At 33.1% G+C, this 20,362-nt stretch overlaps 1 protein-coding gene across 25 annotated transcripts in view; it reads left to right on the top strand.

Annotated features, from left to right (window-relative positions):
* Positions 1-20,362, top strand: part of LOC127788477 (uncharacterized) — a 184,083-nt gene that overhangs the window by 67,777 nt on the left and 95,944 nt on the right. For 5 of the 25 annotated variants that reach the window (XR_008020404.1, XM_052316791.1, XM_052316809.1 and 2 more), the window contains one exon: positions 288-367. The exons of 19 other annotated variants lie outside the window; for them this stretch is intronic. The gene's annotated coding sequence lies outside the window, so the exon portion shown is untranslated. Of the gene's footprint in view, positions 1-287; positions 368-3,958; positions 4,241-20,362 lie in introns of those variants that run through there. One more of the 25 variants, XR_008020402.1, reaches the window with a different exon arrangement.

The raw sequence follows: 20,362 nt of genomic DNA on the forward strand, positions 1-20,362 counted from the left end.
AAATCATTTTCCTCAACTTAACAGCCTATTTCATTTCTCTTCTATTTCATTTGAGGTCCAGATATCAGTCTCTACCTGGGGCTTTTAATGCTTGTATGATTTCAGAGGAAAAGAGGAAACCAGCTAAAAAGAAAGGACTACATACCATTTTATCTCGAAACTTGGCTGCGATTGTGTTACCCAGAATTTTTTTTTTTATTGTTGCTCTTGTTGGATCTTTTGTCTAATAACTCCAGGAAGTGTGGAAAACATTTACTTAAGTTTATTTATCTAATTCTCTCTTCCAGATTCCATCAAACAAAGAGAAAGAAGCAGCCAAATTTCCTCATGACTTGGACCTCATACAATGGCCTCCATTCTTAGCAAGGTTTGTTCTTTTTTATCAATATTTTATTAAAAATTGAAGTGTTTTTAGATAAACTAATTATATAAACATGCAATTTAGTTTCAATCAACTATAGTGGGTTAAGAGGTCCTAAAATTAACCTTTTATCTAACAAGTTAAGTTTTTAGATGAAATGATGGTTAATAATTCAATAATAGGAATAAACAAAAAGGAAATCAATAATGTGTAGGATAGTGAAAAACATTTACTATTTAGTAAAGGGTATCCCCCTAGTACATGAGGTTCTTTGCTCTGTGAGAGCTTGGGCTTTTGGGACGGTGGTCTTTGTATGCAACCATACACTTGCTTTCAAAGTGGTGGTTTTTTGACCTTCCACTCACAAAAGAGCTTATTTCTCTTTGCTATCAAGGCTCACACTCATATTACTAAACAGCAATATTATGAAAAAGGTATCCATACCAACACTGCATGATGTCATGTGCAACTCCAGAATAAGTGGAAAATACCATACGTACATTAGATTTGAAGAAAAATGAGATCCTGCCTAATTTAGCATGTAGTATATGTGTGGACAATTAGATCATGCAATTCATGTTCATCAACTGCTCAAACTCCTTGTTTTCCCGCTATAATTCCCACAAATCACATGTGACTAAAACCTTCTTTGCCAATATTAGATTTAGGCATTGCACCATGCAGGTGCATGTATCAGATCTCACCTCGCATCTCCTCTCCAAATCTCCATGTGAGAACATTTTGTATCTCCTAATAAAATGGGGGAAAAAAATCCTCACCTAGCAGTAGCCAAGTCCCAAGCCTCCACACAATTTTCCATGATAGCAACTAATTGTTGGAGCTAGATCCGGGATGCCTTTAGTCCCATCCTCCCAGGGAATGCCTCGACCAAAGGGTGCCTCCATTTATGCAAGATTTTATATTCTCTAACTATCCAAAGCCAACCACTATCTGCTCTCTTTGGCATCTCAATTGGGTAAATATCCACTCGGAATCTTCTTATAGCCAATCATAATAGCATAATCAGCTAGGCATCTACTCAAAGCAGATTTCCTTGGCATCTCTAGTAACTGCCCATAATTAACTCATTTCTTAGTACCACAGGTTTACCATAGCTTGGCATATCCACTGGATGTTGTGGGTTTTGTTGTGGTGTTTGGTCCTTGGTTGTCATGACGGCACTAAAAAAATCTACATCCCACCCAATCATTGAGATAAGGCACTGAAAGGCATAAGTAATTATTTTTATAAAGCTAGTCACTGTTTCTTTTTCTTTTTTAAAAAAAATTATTTTTCAAAAATCATACAATTATTTTAAAAGATTAAGACAAAACTGTCGACTTGTCCAAGTAAACTGTTGACTGAAGGCATAAATCCCCAAGAGATCCTAAACTAAACAAAGAATGAGATGCTAAAATCACACCCCCTAGTGACAGCAGGATTCACTACCAAGTACAATGAGAATTTAGAACTCCCAAATATGAAATAAAGTTTGCCGTGGTGTTCCCACAAATATGAGACTGAGATCACCACAACACTGCAGCCATATGAAAAGATTCAGGACCTAGAATCTTGAAGACCCATTGCTTCTAGATCAACCACATTTGCCCATGAAAAGTGGAAGTACCGGTGCCTTTGCTTTTAGGGACAGACTAGATCTCATCAAGGGAGGATGATGTTATGTTTTTTATATTATTTTGATGATGCATAAGCTTGAAAATTAAAATTGATGCATATCCTTGAAAGTTCAAAATGGCCAAAGGAGTGGAAATTATCACTTTGCTATTTAAGAAATATGTGTTTGAAATCAAATGAATATGTGTGAGTAATTCCTAAATTGTTTTTCAAAAATCATACACTTATTTTAAAAGATTAAGACAAAACTGTCAACTTGTCCAAGTAAGTTGTTGACTGATTTATGCCTTTAGCATATGGGCTTTTTTAAAGGTCAAAATTTGCCTACTTGGTATTAAAAAATGTCAACCATTTTAAGCTTATGAGCAAAAATAGTTGACAATCCATAAGAACTATAGACATGCATTTTTTAAGTTCTCGATTGTTTGTTTTTAAGTTTAAAAATAATCGATAATGACTGTAAATTGTCGACTTCTCTTTAAAATAGTCGACTATATGCTTAAATCTATCAACCGTTTGTCTAAACAAATTGACTACTTTTTTAAAATGTGAAAATTCTTTGAAGTTCAATTTGAAATTTCAAATGTTTCGAAAATAAGAGTCACCAATTTTATCATTTGTCGACAACAGTATTCTAAAATGCGCTAAGCGTTAGTCAGGTGCTAGGGGCCTAACACATAGGATGTCTAGGCGGACTAAGGAAAACTATTAGTTTTTTTTATTTTTTTTAATTTTGTGGTTTAACTTGATGTTATTTTCAATTAAATCAAAATTGAAAATGGCATGAAAATATATATATATATATTATATATATTAGATAGATATATTTAACATATAAATGGAAAAGAAAATATATATATATATCTAACATATAAATAACATAATAAAGTTTATATGTTAAATAAATTCAAACAGAATGAATTCACTAGCTTAAAGTTTGTGGGTTCTCTGTTGAAATTGTCTATTATGTAGTTTATTACGAAATTGAAAGTTGCAAGCCCAATTTTAATCAAGATCTAGGGTTGTGAGCTAATGCTTCTCTTGGAGTGATCGAAAAAGCTGGAAGCTAAAAGCAAACTTATTCAATGCAAATTACAATCTCTGTCTTTATGGGTACATTACATATATAGATACAGTGATGGGATGTGCATTATCACCAGATTTTGAGTGAATATCCATATTTAAAAAAAAAAAAAAAAAAAAAAAACGTTAAAAGAGAGACATAATATATGGTGTAAAATAAGAAGAAATATAATTTATTAAAAAAAGAGTTAAAATGAGGGTGATGCACTTTAAAAAAAAAACTCCTACAATTCACTCTTTTTAACTATACAATACATGCTAATGTCTAATAGATTAAGAAAGAAAACTAAGAATAAAGAGAGAGGTAATAGGATTATAGGAGGACTGAAGTGGAGTGCTTCTCAAAACCATAAGAAAATGACTCCCCTTGGAATTTTCTGCTCTTTCTTCACATTGCTATAATGAATGAAGTCTGGAAGTGAAGAAACCTATATAAAAAATAATATGTTAAAGAAACCTAATGAATAATATGTAAACTTATCTCATAGAAGATTTAAATTCATCGTTATCAATGGGGTTTAAGTAAAAAAACCTAATGAATAATATATATTTTAAATTGTTTATGCATAGAAGATTAAGCAAATTAAGATTCAAGAAATTAAGTAAAATGGACCTTTAGATAGATCCCATTCTGAATTATAAGTAAAAATTGTCCATCAATTATTCAAAATGTTACGCAAGGATCCCCAGTTTACATAAAGAATAATTAATTATTTTTTAATTTCGTAACATAGGTTAAATTAATTATATTTGTGTTTTGAAAGGAGTATATACAAATCTGAAGCCTTCAAATTTACTATATACATATTAAGACCCATTCAAATGATTAATAATGAGCACATTATTTAAAATTGAGATCTCAAAGGTCGTAGCTTGCAGGTTTGGCTTGGCTGCTGGGTGGTGGTGAGATCCAAAAGCTCGAGGAATCCAATATTCGGGAACACAAGAGTTCCCGACTGTGAGTAGTAGGGAACCCAAGGTTCTCCAACCTTGAATTGGGGTTACCCCCGGTTGATGGTCGCGGCCATGGTGACGGTTGGTATGTATTGTTTAATATTTAATTTATTTAAATTATAGAATACTTACTGATGTATTTTATTATATAAATTTAGTATTTTTTATTATAAAATGTCAATAAGTATACAATAATTTTAATTTCTATTTTTTGTTTATTGTTTATAATTTTTTTTTTTTACTTTTATATTTTGATTTGCAATATTAGTAAACATTATAAATCTTATACGTTTTCTTTTTTATTTGAGCTTTATAAAGTGTTTAATACAAGTAAAATTATTATAACATAATGCGTATAAATTATTTACATCGTGCCTTTAGGCACGAGTATACGCTAGTTATATAATAAAATTGGATGGTTTTTAAAAATGTCTAAAAGGAGAGACATTTCTGATACATTTGATAGCTGGGATTAAAATATTTTTCGCCCATACACAGGCTAATACATATATACACACACCTATCCACCCACAATGGCCGATTCTCTCTCTCTATGCATCACACATACCCATCCACCCACAATACATATCTATATATACAGAGAGCAAGCCCCACACAAAAAAGCTAATACATATATACACACCCACCCACAACTCTCTCTTTCTACATCACACACATACCCACCCACCCACAATTCATATATATATATATATATATATATACATACAGAGCAAGCCCCACACACAGGCTAATACATATATACATGCCCACTCACCCACAATAGTCAATAATATGGCTGGAAAAATTAAAATGACTAGTTTTTGCAGGCATTAAATGCTCTCAATAGCTTAACCAATGGTTCATTTATTTTAAACATGGGAAAAAGTTATAAATACTGTCCAAGAAAGCACTACACAATATTAATGAAATAGTGCAAGCATTAAACTCGTATCTTTCTTTTTCAAGTGCTCATTTTATTTATACTTTTCTCTCAAGAGGTTATATATATCAACTGTATTATCTTGTTTTAGCCTTTATTTGTATATTTAAGTTGTATATTTAAGAGATTTTATAACTAGAAGATTTATCACTTTGTATCAAGTATTGTATATTGTCTAGCAGTATTCCTAGATGGCCTATTTTATATAAATAGGAGATTGTATTTATTTGGTTGGTTGTTAGAGTGTTATTTGTGTTCAAGTAAGAAATTTTAGTAAATTTGAAAATTTTTAGTGAAAAGTTAAGATAATGGCGTAGGCCGGTTGAGTCAAATCACCATAAATCATATTTGGGTAGTATAGCTTCGTTGACGGGTGATAAAAATTAATTATATATTTTTAACACAAAATTAATTTGATTTATTATTGCATGTCTATAATTTTTTTACTTAACTTTTTTTAATTGATTTAAAAGTCTTTTCATTATTTAATCATCTTAAGACTTAATTTTTAATTTAATTATTTTTTAATTATATGATAAAATGTTAAATTTTAAATAAATAATATAATTTAAATTTATTAATAAATTATAAAAGAAGCACTAAAAAATATTGCTTAATACAAAAATATCTTAATGCAAAAATTAATAAGACATAAATTAATAATTATAAAGTATTACTTAGATTCTCTAGCCATTAAATTAATATTTTAATACAAAAATATAAAATAAATAAGAATATATGAAAGCGTGCTTGGAAGTGCATGCAATTGCGTTCCACGCGGTGAATACAATTGAGCAGTGTATAATTGCAATTTATCTTCTTTTTATTTTTAAATTAATACCTACCCAAATTAAAAGATAAGTATAATTTTCAATAATGAAAATTTAAAATACAAAAAATATTAAAAAAATTATGGGAATCCAAATCAGCACTCTCTCCCACCAAATCCCCCCCCCCCCCCCCATATTATATTTATCTATATAATAAGACAAATGTGAGAGAGATATTTTTTGAATGGTTGAGATGAATTTTGAGTGTTAGTGAATGGTTGGGATTAATTTCACTTTCTGCCCAATATCAAAGACATCTTTCTCTCTCTCACAACCCACCCCATGAGTCAGTGTCTCTTTCTTTCCCTTTTTCTTTCTCTCACAGACCCACCCACTCCCTCACTCACGGTCTCTATCTCCTTCTCTCTTTCTCTCTCTCACCCACCCATGCCATCGTTGTCTCTCCTTCTATCATTCGCTATACCTCTTCTTGGCCTAGCCCTATTGTCGTCGTCGCCCCCTTTCACCGTTTCGGCCCAACCCCAACGTCACATACGCATATACACAGGTATATACACACACACACACATACGCATACATATATATACACAGGCATATATATACACACACATATGCATACATATATATATGCGTCTTCCTCTTGGTTGTTGGTGGTAGTCTCCTCATGGGTGTCGCTGGTTTGTGGCTGACCATCGATTATAGATCCGCCATGGCCGACGGCTAAAGCTTATTTGATCAATCTTGCCTCCGCTTTGGTTTTGTGTTTGAGATGGCCGATATGTGGCCGGGAAGTTCTGAAGAAGCGACCCTGGGGCCAAAGCTGCCTGCAATGAAGGAAGAAAGTGACCAGCATTGGAGAACAGAGCAGGGGATTGAATCAAAACACGCATGGGTTGCGTCTCACGTAGTCGGAGAATCCAAGGTTCAGGAACTCGAGGGCTCTCGACCACTCACGGTCAGAAACCCCGATCAAGTACCCAAGGTTCCCCGACCCAAAACTGGGATTCCCCCATTGATGGTCGCAACCATTGCAGCCGACAGTGGCTAGCATGGCTGTAACCATTTCAATTCAAAATGTTTTAAAATTTAATTTTTTAAAAAATTAATATACGAGGTCGGGACTCTTTTTCAATTTATTTTATTTTTTATTTTTTTTAAATTTAATGTATAATGCATAAGAATTTAACTTTAGAATTTGGCATGCATGATTCAATTTCAAAAGAAATATTTTTTTTTTTAAAAATCATTGATGATCAAATGTTTTTAGTGTAAAATTTTATTCAAGTAATGATATCAAAATAGGAAGCTTAATTCGAAATTTAATATTTTTGTCTTTAGACGTTGAATCTTTAATATTTTTAATTTTTTTAAAATTTAATTTACAAAGCATTTAATACTTAATTTTTAAATATTCTAATATCAACAGTGTAAGTCCAGGATCCTACCATTGCACTTAGGGTCGTGGAACCTTTAATCAGCTCTCGTCATCACCCACGGTGCGTGGCACAAGTGATTGGCTTATTACCATCTGCACAATCACTTATGCATCACACCTGTAGGATGACTCGTGCCTTTTGTCCACACCACAACAAGCCATCATGGTTGCACCCCCCACTCTTGTAACGGTCTTCTGGCCAAATTTTCTCGCTCAGCTTCACTTTCATTGGGACCTTTTAAATCTCACCATTTCTCAGCAAAGCCTCTTACTCTTGAGGCACGAACTTTCAGGCATCCTACATCAGGTTCATTCTCAACCCGCAATAGACACCTGATTTAAACCATGCATAATGGTTCCTCTTGTCCTCCTTGGCAAGGACGTCACCATTACAGCAACGAACTTCTCCCCCACGGTCGTTGCATCACAAAATTCACAGATACCAGCCTTTATGGCCATTCGCACTCGGCTTCAAGATCTTACCATGCACAATGGTTACCTTTGACCTTCCTGACACTTCTTTTCCCTAGCCGCGACGATGACACCACCATGCCATCTCAAAAGACTTGCTGCTCTCTGAATCTCACTGGTCACCACAACCAGCACGACCCCACTCTTAGGTCGCCATCCTCAAATCACCTTTTATACATATAGCATCTAGCTAAATACCTGAGAGACTCTGGCTTCTCTCGGATTTCTTATACACTTTGCTACAGCTAGCTCACACCTCTCGGTGAGCAACCACATGGCTCTAACACCACAACAGCTTCACTGGCCGATTTCTTTTCACAACCATTGATAGCTCTCATTCTAAAGCCACACTCCTTTGAGTGGCACAATTCTATATTGACCAATCGTCTTTTATCACCTTGAATCTCTTTTGCACAATCAGCCTGGTCTAATCACTAAGACCCACTGAACCTTTATATTGCATACACGACAACCAACAAGGCTTTATACCACAATCCTCGAGCCTCAGGCTCCATTATTGCCATCAGGTGCTACCACCTGGCAATTTCTCACGTGTCATCAACCGGAAATCCCCCCAATGCTACATGAGGACACTTCCTCATTTCGCATTGATACAACCAAAACCAACACCAAACTGTGCAATTGCGCACCTTTACGGATTTCAAACCGTCCTTAGCCACGCGTTCAGCCTACCACAACTCATTTCACTAGATTAGAGATTGCTTTATTTGAAACCTCGGCATGCTTCAATTTCCCCATCTGATGGTTGGCTTCCATTTCGTAAGTCTCGCCTCCACGGCACTTACGTATCATTCTCGAGCCATTCACCAACTCTACCAATCAATCCCATCTTCATGCATTACTGCAAGGTCACACTGGGTACCTCATCCCAATTTATCAGATCACTTCAATCAAATTTAACCACAACTGTTTTAGCATCCTTTAGCAAGGAGCATCGCCACACTTCTTGTTATCACACCACAAGATATCACTCACTTGATTCACAAACCTTCTTGCTGCCTTGACCCCCACAGCACTACCACCATACTTCAACCCTTATGAAATTTTTAGGTCTGGTTCAAGCATAACCTACAGCATACCCCAGGTCTTCGGTGTCTAATCGTCTCCACCACAGACAGGTTACTCCACGTGGAGGGCTGCAGTCCCTCCTGTGGATTAACCGCCTGCATCCAGTGGTCCCTAGCATTAGACCCGTCACTGATAGGCGTCAACCGTAGTATTATCCCCACGCTAGACCCGTTTCTTTTCCTCAGGTTTCTTTCTCAAACATCTCATAGATCTTCAGTCCCTGACCATCTGCATAGTCACTGTGTTGCCCTGTTCCTGTTACACGTGTGCAATCCAAATTCAATATTTTACCATCAAAGGTTTCTAGTACACAAATACAATCCACTACTTTGCCACCTATTTCCAAAAAGAGTATTCCTTTGCCAACTATGGTTCATGCCACACAATTTGGAAGAATAAATTCAATATCACCAACAATAAATGATAGTATTCCACCATCCAATTTGAATGAGATCGGGAGATCATCAATTTCTCCAAATGACACAATAACAAAAATATTTGTCACCCTTTGATAATTTTGACAAAAATATTTGTGCCACATTTTTTGATTTTGTGAAAAAATATTTCATTATTATTAATATTTTCTTACTAAATTTTTTTTTCACTTGTGTGAATTATTGACACAAATATTTTTGTCACTATTAGACATTGAGAATATGACAAAAATTTGTCACCCTTTTATAATTTTGACAAAAAATATTTTTGTCACATTTTTTGATTTTGTGAAAAATAATTTCATCAACATTAATATTTTCTTGCTAAAACAATTTGTCACTTGTACTAATTACTGATACAAATATTTTTGACACTGACAAAAATATTTTATCACCATTGAATAATTTTGAAAAAATTATTTTGTCACTATTTCTATTTTATCAAAAAAATATTTGTTACAATATTAAATAATTGACAAAACTATCCGTCATTATAGAATGTGCAACAAAAATTTATTGTCAAATTAACTAATAAGTGATAAAATTAATTTTATCACATTAAAAATTATGTCAAATAAGTTGTCACTATTTAAATTGTGAAAAAATAGTTTTTGTCACGAGATATACTTTGTCACAATAAAACATATGATTTGTATCCAAAATTTGGATTTATTGTGACTAAATAGTACCTATTGTGACGAAAAAAAAAGCTTTTATAACAAAATAATTTGTCATAATAAGTTGATTTAAGTGACAAAATATTTTTGTCATAATATAATTGATGATATTGTGATAGAATATTTTTTTTCACAAGATACACTTTGTCACGATAAAACATATGATTTTTATCTAAAATTTGGATTTATTGTGACTAAATAGTATCTATTGTGACCAAAAACAATTCTTTTACAACAAAATAATTTGTCATAATAAGTTGGTTTAAGTGACAAAATACTTTTTATCACAATAGAACTGATGATATTGTGACAAAACTCGATTTTGCCACAATATACATATTAAGACAAACTTGTTGTGATTAATGTGTGACAAACTAATTTTGTCATAATAAGTATGTTATGATAATTTTTACAATTATTGTGACAAATTAATTTATCACAAGAAGCTTAAATTCTTGCGGTGAAAGGAACAATCTATGGGCATTAAAAAAAAAGAATTTTATGTTTCCTTATGCAAGATATAAACATTTTGCAAATTGGAGGTAGTTTCCCTATTTAAATTTAAGACAATCAAAGATTGGACTAATGAGAAAATAAGGGTAGTATAGTTAAATGCCAAAACAGTGAGCACATTATTTTGTCCATTAAACCCCAAAGAGTTCAATCATGTGTCAAGCAAAATTACTAAAGAAATTTGTGACAAAAAACAAATGTTCACTCAGTTCAATGAGATTGTCAGTAGACTATAGTCCTTAGGAAATGTCTACTCCAATGGTGAATGGGTAAAGAAAATCTTAAGAAGCCTTATAAGGGCTTGTGATCTTAAGGTAATTGCAATTATTGAGGTTAAAGATTTAGATACCTTATGTTTTGATGCTTTGCAATTATGCTAAAAAGAGACGAATAAGAAGATTCAAAGAAAATGAAAAATGTAGCTTTCAAAGTAGATAAAGATCAAGATCAAAGTCTTGATTGTGATAATGAGAATATTGTCTTTAGCAAAGAAATTTAATAGATTTCTTAAAAGAGGTAAATTTAATCAAAGGAAAAACTTTAAGAAAGATAAAGATCATATAGAAGATGCCACTAATAAAATTTGATATTTTGAGTGTAAGAAATCAGGTCATATAAGGACGGAATGTCCTCTCTTGAAGAAAAAGTCAAAGAAAGGAAAAAGAAAACTCTTGGTCAATCTTTGTCTGATGGCCAAGGAAGATGATGAGGTATCATCCAACATTTCTAACCCTTCTAGTTCTAAATTTACATTAGATAAGCTATATGATGCATTTAATAAACTAGTAGAAGATTTTGAAAAAGTTAGTTTGAAAAACAATTTGCTTAAAAAGAAAATCAAGTCTCTCAAGAAGTCATTTCATTGAAAAAGGAAAAAGATTCTTAAAATGATGAAAATAGAATCTTTAAGTGATGAAAAAGACAATTTTCATAAAAAAAAATATGGATTTGAAAGAATCATTAGAGAAATTAGTTGAGGGAAAAAAAAAAAAACTTAAAATGATTCTATGGAATCAAAGAAATTTTAGAGAAAAACAAGGAATTGGCTTTGTTCCATTTCAAACTAAAATTGCAAAAACTACTTTTGTAAGGGCCTTAAACCAAATATTTATGTCAAAAAGACATTTTTCAAAAGCAATTATAGTTTGTCATTATTCAATTAATGAATTGTAATATCCAATGACTGATTTGTGGCCTTGTCGCATATCTCGAATTTTTGATTGCACTTCAAAACATTGTGAAGTGTTTTTCAAGTTGGAGTATATCCCTTGGACAGTCTCATATGTCTTTGGTTGTCTTGTAGAATAAGTTGGTTTTCTCGATCTTAGGTTCCATGGAATTGATCAACCACGCCATTACAATGGAATTTTCTACATCCCAAGCATCATAAGTCGAGGTTATTCAGGCAGGTTTTGGAATGGCACTAATGACATACCTAGCCTTGCCTTTCCCTTTTGAGCATAAGGAAATTAAACAAACTAGAACCATTCCTTGAAATTGGTTCCATTTAATTTGTGTTATATGGTAGGAGTGATTGTCAAGAGAGGAGTTAGATAAAGTTTGGAATAGATGAATGGTTTCTCTCGAGAGACACATGAAAAAGAGTTGGTTGTAGGATTGGCCCCAGTCATCGCTTACTCTAATATCATGAAAAAAAAAAAAAAACCTAGGTTTTAAAAAGATGTATTCAGGTACCCTTTATACGTTATACTCGAAAGGTTAAAAAGAATAGCGAGGAAACTTGAATAAATGAGAATTGTTTTCTTAACATTCCTTGATCTCAAGTAGAGTATTTATACATGTGTTGTTGTCTGATTACAACAACTAAATTTATTTGTCTTATAGAACAACTCAAGCAGAGTTCATGACCAAAGCCTTAAGGTCCGGGCACCATAGGAGGAAAAGTAGGTGTCAGGCTCGATTCGCTGTCCGGGAGAGCTTGGATGCCAAGGGTCTCCAGATGAGTCTTTAGGGTCTTCGAGGAACTTGTTCCTTGAAGAGTCTCCGGGGGAGTTGGTCTCCAGATGGGTCCAAAAGATCTTGAGTCTTTGAGTCAAAGGGTGATGCGAGTAGGTTTTTAAAGCCTCACAAGACTGATTGAGCATCCATGGAGGTCTAATAACAAGGGTAAGAACTAAGAAAATGAACGAAGCATTACATGGGATAATTAAACACATTTTCAATTTAGGCTTTATTTAAGACTCTAATATGTCCGAATTAAACATTCAATATGGTCAATCCTTTATCAATGTTATCCAAGTTTCTTAAAGTAATTTGGAATGTTCTTATGAAGAAAAACAAACAAGGCATTACCAATTTAGTCAATTTGGTGGTTGATTTATTGAAGGGGTGATTGTCAAATTTGGTGGTTGGTTGATTAAAGGGGTAATTGTCAATTTGGTGGTTGATTGATTGAATAGAAGAATTGTAAATTTTGGGGCTGATTGAAAGAAATGGTTGATAGTTTGACAATTTTGCAAGCTGGTTGAAAGAATAATTGATTGAATTGTCAATTTTGGAGGTTGGTTGAAAGAATTGTTGATTAATTGTAAATTTTGGTGGATTGAATAGGTGATTGTAGAATTTGGTGGCTAATTGATTGAATGAATTCTTTGTTGAGCCAACTTGACATATTTAATTAATTTTGGAGTTTTGACGATTAAAAAAAAAATAATTTGACTTAAGCACAAATCGTTGTCCCCTCAATTTTATTTTTAATATCTTCTATGGCTTTAATTCCAGTAAAATATTTTTATTTACTAAAACTATTTTGTAAATGTTGGTCCCTTAAGGTATGGCCACTCAAAAGGGGAGTGAATTGAGTGATTAGAATTTTTCTCAGTTTTAATAAATATTATTGATTAAAGATTTTATTGAAAATATACTTGATAAATATAATAAATTATGTTTAAGATTAATAATAAATGTAAGCCACAAGATATAAGAAAATAAATAATTTGAGGCACAACACAATTTATAGTGTTTCAGTGTTTCCACACACCTAATCTACTCTCCCAAAGTCTAACCACCATTGGGGTTCCACTAAATTAAAATCACCAAAGTTTCCACACTATCTCACATTGAAAACTAGATACATACCTAGATTACAATGGGTTCTAAACAACCACTACACCAATGTTTTCTCCCAAACTTATCTTGGAGACTAAATTCACTTAGATTTTAACAGATCTAGGAAACCTATACAAGCCTCAATAATAATTTAAATATTTACAAATAATTTGTCCACAAATAAGCAATTAAGAACAAATTATACAAGGTAATACTATTTAAATAAATTTGTAACTTCAAATGGAGAAGTTCGGATTTGTCGTAGAAGACTTGAAGAACTTTTCTCCTCTTGCCTTATACCTCTTCGGTAGATGAACAATAAATCTTTGAGAGCTTTAGAATGTTTGGAAATTAGCTTGAGAGCTTTTAACAGTTTTGGATGTACAATATGTGCAATGAATACTCAAAAAATGAGTTTGAGAGATATTTATAAGTATTTTAACCACTAAAAAAATTATTAATATGAAGTTTGAAATTCAAAAAATGTTTAACTTTTCTCAAATAATAAGAAAACATGTCTCACTTTTAATTCAAAATAAATTTACTTTTTGCATGAAAAATCAAGATTTGAAAATTCAAATACAAGCTTTTAAAACATAAATGATTAAAACAAGAAAACATTTCTAAAAGCAATTTCCTTTAATTCAAAATAAATTTACTTTTTACATGGGTAAGAGAAAACATGTTTAAAACCAATTCTCTTTAATTCAAAATAAATTTGTTTTTTGTATGAGAAAGAGAAAACATATTTAAAAGTAATTTTCCTTTAATTCAAAATAAATATACTTTTGCTATAAGTAATAAAAGCATTTATCAATAAATAAAAATTCAAACATAATCTTTTGAGACATAAATGATCAAAAGAGGAAACATGTTTAAAGATAATCCACTTTTAATTCAAAATAAATTTACTTTTTGTACTCACTTTTAATTCAAAATAAATTTATTTTTTATATGAGAAATAAATACATTTATATCATAAAAATATTTTTTTTAATCATCAAAACTTAATTAATATGAGCAAGTTGGCTTGACAGTAAATATAATTTAATGGAGCAAATTCATTTTTTGCATATTTGGGTCATTAGCCGACTAAGACTATGGCATTAGTCGATTGAGCAGAGAGCATCTCTGTATAAGCTTTTATTCCTTATAGCACTAATCGACTTAGTCGAGAAGTGTTTTCAAATAGTCGACTAAATATCTCCATAAGTCGACTCTAGATCTAGGTAAGTTAACTCCAGATTTAGTCGACTAAAGATTTAGTATTAGTCGACTAAAGGTTCAGCTTAGTTGACTACTCGAGCTTAAGGGGCAGAAAAATTAAATAGAAAGCAGGTCGCCCTAAATAGTATAAATACAACTCAAGCTTGGATTAAAGGCCCATTAATGATATTCTGAATGTTCCAAGAGCCGTCAAAAGAGTTTTCAAAGTCTCCATTATCACATCCAAGATCCACAAGGCTTGCGTACCCTATTTAATAGCACATTCAACAACAAGCCTAAGGCAGTCAGAGGTCGAAGCGATGAAAATTGATTTTTTTCATCTCCATCAATTGAGCGTATAATCGATTATTATTTTATTGTTACCTTGTAATATTTTGATTTCGTGGTTTATTTGTGTCCCTGTGAGGACAATATCTGTAATCTTTAAAGTCTTGTGTGGTTTGTTTCGATTTCCTAGATCCGATGAAAATATAGGTGTTTGTGTGTAGTTTCCAAGGTAAGCTAAGGGAAAACCTTGGCATTGATTGGTTTAGTGGAACCCCAAGGATGGTTGAGACATTGGGAGAGTAGATTAAGTGTTTGTGACAAATCGAACCACTATATATAGCTGTGTTCATTACTCATTCTTTATTGCTTTGATATTTGTCTTATTGATTGGAATAACATAGATACAACATAAGATTAAACGAATAATCATGTAAATAATTAAAAAATAATTTTTTTTTAATCACTTAATTCACCCCTCTCTTGAATAGGCATTAACTAAGAGACTAACAATTAGTATCAAAGTAGGCTTCTAAGGTAGTTGAATCCTTTGTTTTAGTTCAACCTAGAAGAGATCTAGATAGCCACATTCACAAATCAAACCATCCTCGAATGGCCCTCGTCTTCTAGACCGCCATTATTCGATAGCACAAATTTTGCCTATTGGAAGATGCAAATGGAATCTTGTTTTTTTATAAATTATCAACTGTGAAAAATTGTTAGAGATGACTTTGTTACATTTAAACTTGAAGAGAAAGAATGGAACTAATAAGACATTAGAAATCACCTAATGGACCATAAAGCTAAATATATAATTTTTTGTTTAATACTTCTTAGCGAATATGAGAAATTATCTGCTTATTTCACATCTCATGAAATATGGAGAAAATTAAAAGTGGTATATGAAGGAACTGATCAAGTCAAAGATACTAAGATCAATCTCTTAATGACTCAATATGAAGAGTTTAAATTGCAACAAAATGAAAACATAAGTTATATGAATAGTAGGTTCCAAAAGATCACAAACAACCTCAAGATGCTAGGAAAAATAATTTCAAATAATTTCATCTTGTGGCGTTTATCCTTGACTTTCCACTCTTGTTCATTCTCTTCTATCTTGAGTGTGGCGTTAAATCTTACCTTCTTATACATTTAATTCTTATCTCTTTAAAGATAATGGGTCAAGGTTGTTTCCATTATTATTTATCAATTTGTTTTAGAACGATCCATTAAACACTTTCAAAAAGAAATAGACAACTTTTCTACTACAATCAACAATATTTGGAAGCAAACTAATTTACTTTAAACGATGTCAAATCTAGGTGAAAGATGACATTTTGAGATACTAAATAAACTTGAGAAAGTTGAAATTCAAATTTCGGAAAGCTTTTGAAACTACAAATTTAGCCATAGATCTTCCGTTGAACACTTTCAAGAAAAAAAATAGACAACTTTGTTACAATCAACAATACCTTCAAGTATACTAATTTACTTTAGACAATTTCAATTCTAGGTGAAAGAAGACATTTTGAAACACTAAGTAAACTTGAGAAAGTTCAAATTCAGATTTTGAGGAGGTTTCCAAACTTGAGTTTTATCCATAGATCTTTCATAGAACACTTTAAAGAAGAAAAAGACAACAATGTTATGATTAACGATATCTCGAAATAGAGTAATTTGTTTTAGACGATCCTAAATCTAGGTGAAAGAGGACATTTATGAGATACTAAATAAACTCGTGATAGTCAAAATTCTGATTTCGATAATACTTGAAAACTTGGCTTTTTTCCATAGATCTTTCGTAGAACACTAAATTTAAAGAAGAAAATGACGACTTTGCTACGATCAATGATATCTCAAAATAGACTAATTTGCTTTAGACGAATCCAAATCTAGGTTATGCGAATCAAGTTGCTAAGGCTCACAAGATCCGTTAAGCATCCATGGAGGTCCAATGACAAGGTCAAGAACCAAGAAATTGAAGAAAGCATTAAATGGGTTAATTGAACACACCTCAAATTCAGACTTTATTCAAGACTATAATTTGCCTGAATTGAGTATTCAAGAGGGTCCATGCTTTGTTAATGTTATCCGAGCTTCTTAATGTAATTTGGAGAGATTTTATAAAGAAACAAACAAGGCATTATCAATTTGCCACAATTGGTGGTTGATTAATTGATTACCACAATTGGTGGCTAATTGATTGATTGCCACAATTGGTGGCTAATTGATTGATTTTCATAATTGGTGGCTAATTGATTGATTGCCACAATAGGTGAGTAATTGATTGATTTTCATAATTGATGGCTAATTGATTGATTTCCACAATTGATGGATAATTGATTGATTGCCCAAATTAGTGGTTGATTGATTGATTGTTTAAATTGGTGAAATGTTGATTGATTGCCACAATTGGTGATTATTTGATTGATTGCCCAAATTGGTGGGTGATTGATTGATGGGGAGAATGTTACCATTTCTTTTATCTTGTATTTTTTTCTACTTTGTTTGTGGTTATATAAGCTAATGTAACCCTATGGGGGAGGCACTTCCGATCAATACTAATAGTGAGAGTTTTCTCTTTGGTTCTTCAACGAACTATTCCAAACTTATCAAGATTTCATCTTGTGGCATTCATTCTTAACTTATCACTTACAATTCTTCTCTTCTATCTTGAGTGTGGTGTCTATCCAACCTTCTTATACCTTTGGTTTTTATCTCTTTATAGATAACGGGTCAAGGTTATTTTATTTTGCTTATTACAATATGTTTTAAACGATCCTTGGTAAAGGAACCATTTTGAGCATCGGGTCTCACCTTCCTTCGTATCAGAGCATCGCATCATTTGGTATCAGAGCTTTGGCTCTAAATCAGGTTTGATCTATCCTTATTTGCTTTCACTGTTTATTATTTCTCTTTATTCCAGCACCTTTGTTTATTATTTTTTTTCTTCCATCTCTTCAACTTTGCCTATTTCTTCAGACTGATTTGTTCAAATTCTGCTATTTTCCATTATACACACAAAAAAAAAATAGAAAAGTTGGAAATTCAAAAAAAAAAAAAAGAAGAAGAAACGAGTGGTATAGAAAATTTAGAAATCAACTAAATCTAAATCTAAACTAGTTGAAGTGTTGCTTGCTATCCATCTTTTGATTGCATAAAGTGTGTATTTTGCCTATTTTGGGCAATTTGACCCAAAAAAAAGAGAAAAAAAAAAAGAAGAAAACAACAATTATATTCTTTCCTATTCCTTGTTCTTATTGCTTCATAAATTATTCCTACTCTCTATCCTTTGCGAATTGACTCATTCTCATTCTTAGTCATCTGATTGGTTGAGTTTGGATTGATTGTAAGAAAAATTTTGATTGAGCTCGTTTGAGTTCAATAAAGAACTAAAAGAGGAGACTAAAGAGTGGAAAAAGGCAAGAGAATGTAAGTTCATAAGAGGGTAAAAGCCTGTGAGAATACACAAGTGTAAGTGCTGTCAATCTTGAGGGGAAACACGTGAGGCAGTGTTTGTGAGGTTTCCTAACTTTGTTTTTTTTTTTTTTTTTTTGCAAGGTATTAAACATGTCTCGAGAAAACGAAGCTCAAGAAAAGATAGATTTCAAACTCTTCTTTCAATCCTTGGAGCAAAAATTTGCACGAATAGAGATGAGATAAATGAAAGAATAGATAAAGTTGAATCTAGTTCACGAAGGGGGCAACCACATAGAGCTCCTACTATGCAACAAAGAGAGAGGCATCCACCTAAGTATGATCATGAAGATGACTATGGGGATGACCTAGATAATGATGATCGTGCTTCTAATGTCGGTATAGGCCGATTTAGGCGTGGGATAGAGATAGAGAAGTTAGACATGAAGATAGGATTGATAATAACTTGGATAACATTAAGATGCAGATTCCATCTTTTCAAGGAAAAAACGATCTTGAAGCTTATCTGAAGTAGGAGACAAAAGTGGAATTGGTGTTTGATTGCCACAACTACTACGAATTAAAAGGTAAAATTAGTCGCCGTAGAATTTACTGATTATGCTATTGTTTGGTGGGATCAACTTATTTTGAACAGGAGACAAAATCGTGAAAGGCCCATTGAAACATGGGGAGAGATGAAGGCTATTATGAGGAAACGATTCATTCCAAGTCACTATTATACATATTTACAGATTGAGTTGTATACACGATAAATATTTAATGCACTTACTATTTTGCGTTATAGCTATGACCGTGTTGAGGGGGAAAATGATATCTATATGATTGGTGGGTGATATATAGGGGTACTGCTAGCGAAACCCGTGCCTGGGTCGCTTTTCTCGCCAAAAGCTCTGAAATTTTACTGAATCCCCAAATCCCATTTTTCAAGATTTTTCTAACATTTTTTCTATTTTCTTTTCTTTTCTTTCTTCTTTTCCTTTCTTCTTCTTCTTCTTCTTCTTTTTCTTCTTCTTCCCTTCTCCTCCTTCTTCTTCCTCTGCACTACGCCTACAACTCCCGCGCGCTCCAGCCGCCGCTGCCGCCACCGCGAGCTGCCACTCGGCCCTCCGCCAACCGCATCAGCCTCGCCGGACGCCGGCTTCTCGCACACACCACCGCGCGCGGCCGCCTGCTTATTGCCCGCGGATCTGCTCGCTGCAATGCGCCGCCATGGCAGCCCCTGCTCAAGATTGCGGCTACAACTGGCCACTCCTTCACCGATCATTCTCTCTCACGAGCTAGCTCTCTCTCTCTCTCTCTCTCTTTCCCGATCATCTTGGAGCTCTGCTTCTTTCGGCCAAGACTGCTACCAATTTATAGGCAATGGCTTCACATAATTTTTACTGTTGAATTGCTTGCCCACCACGCACATCATTTAATATGAAAATCTCCACAAATCCTACTGCGATATCCTTAAATCCCCCTGCCGCAATCTCCCAATTTTCAGCCAAAAATCTCGGCCATTCACAGAAGCTGCCTCTGCCATTCATGCTCATATGCATGTGCATATATATATATATATAACACTATTTATTATACTTTAAATTAAGAGAAATTATATATTAAACCCCAATTTTATCATAATATCACTTATTAATTTTCTTATTACAATCATGCCCTCAAACATAGATTAAATTTGTATTTTAATACCGAAAATTCACAATTAATAATTCAAATCTTAGTTGAAAATGACGATTTTGCCCCAGTGTCCTCACCGGACTATTGTTTCATCCCGAAACCACTGAAGGGTTGCTTATTACGCAAAACCGGAGCCTCCCTAGGGTTCTGCTAATTTTTCGGAGGCCTCCTGCAACGATTCGATTTTGCAGCCTAAATGGCAGCTGCATTTTAGCTGTACCAAAAACTGTTCCGAATTCGATTTCTTTCGATACCATAAATCCTAACTCGAAACGCATATCGAGGCCATATCATTTTCCTTAGA

The sequence above is a fragment of the Diospyros lotus genome, chromosome 13 (genome assembly GCF_014633365.1).
Source record: "Diospyros lotus cultivar Yz01 chromosome 13, ASM1463336v1, whole genome shotgun sequence".
Lineage (NCBI taxonomy): Eukaryota > Viridiplantae > Streptophyta > Magnoliopsida > Ericales > Ebenaceae > Diospyros > Diospyros lotus.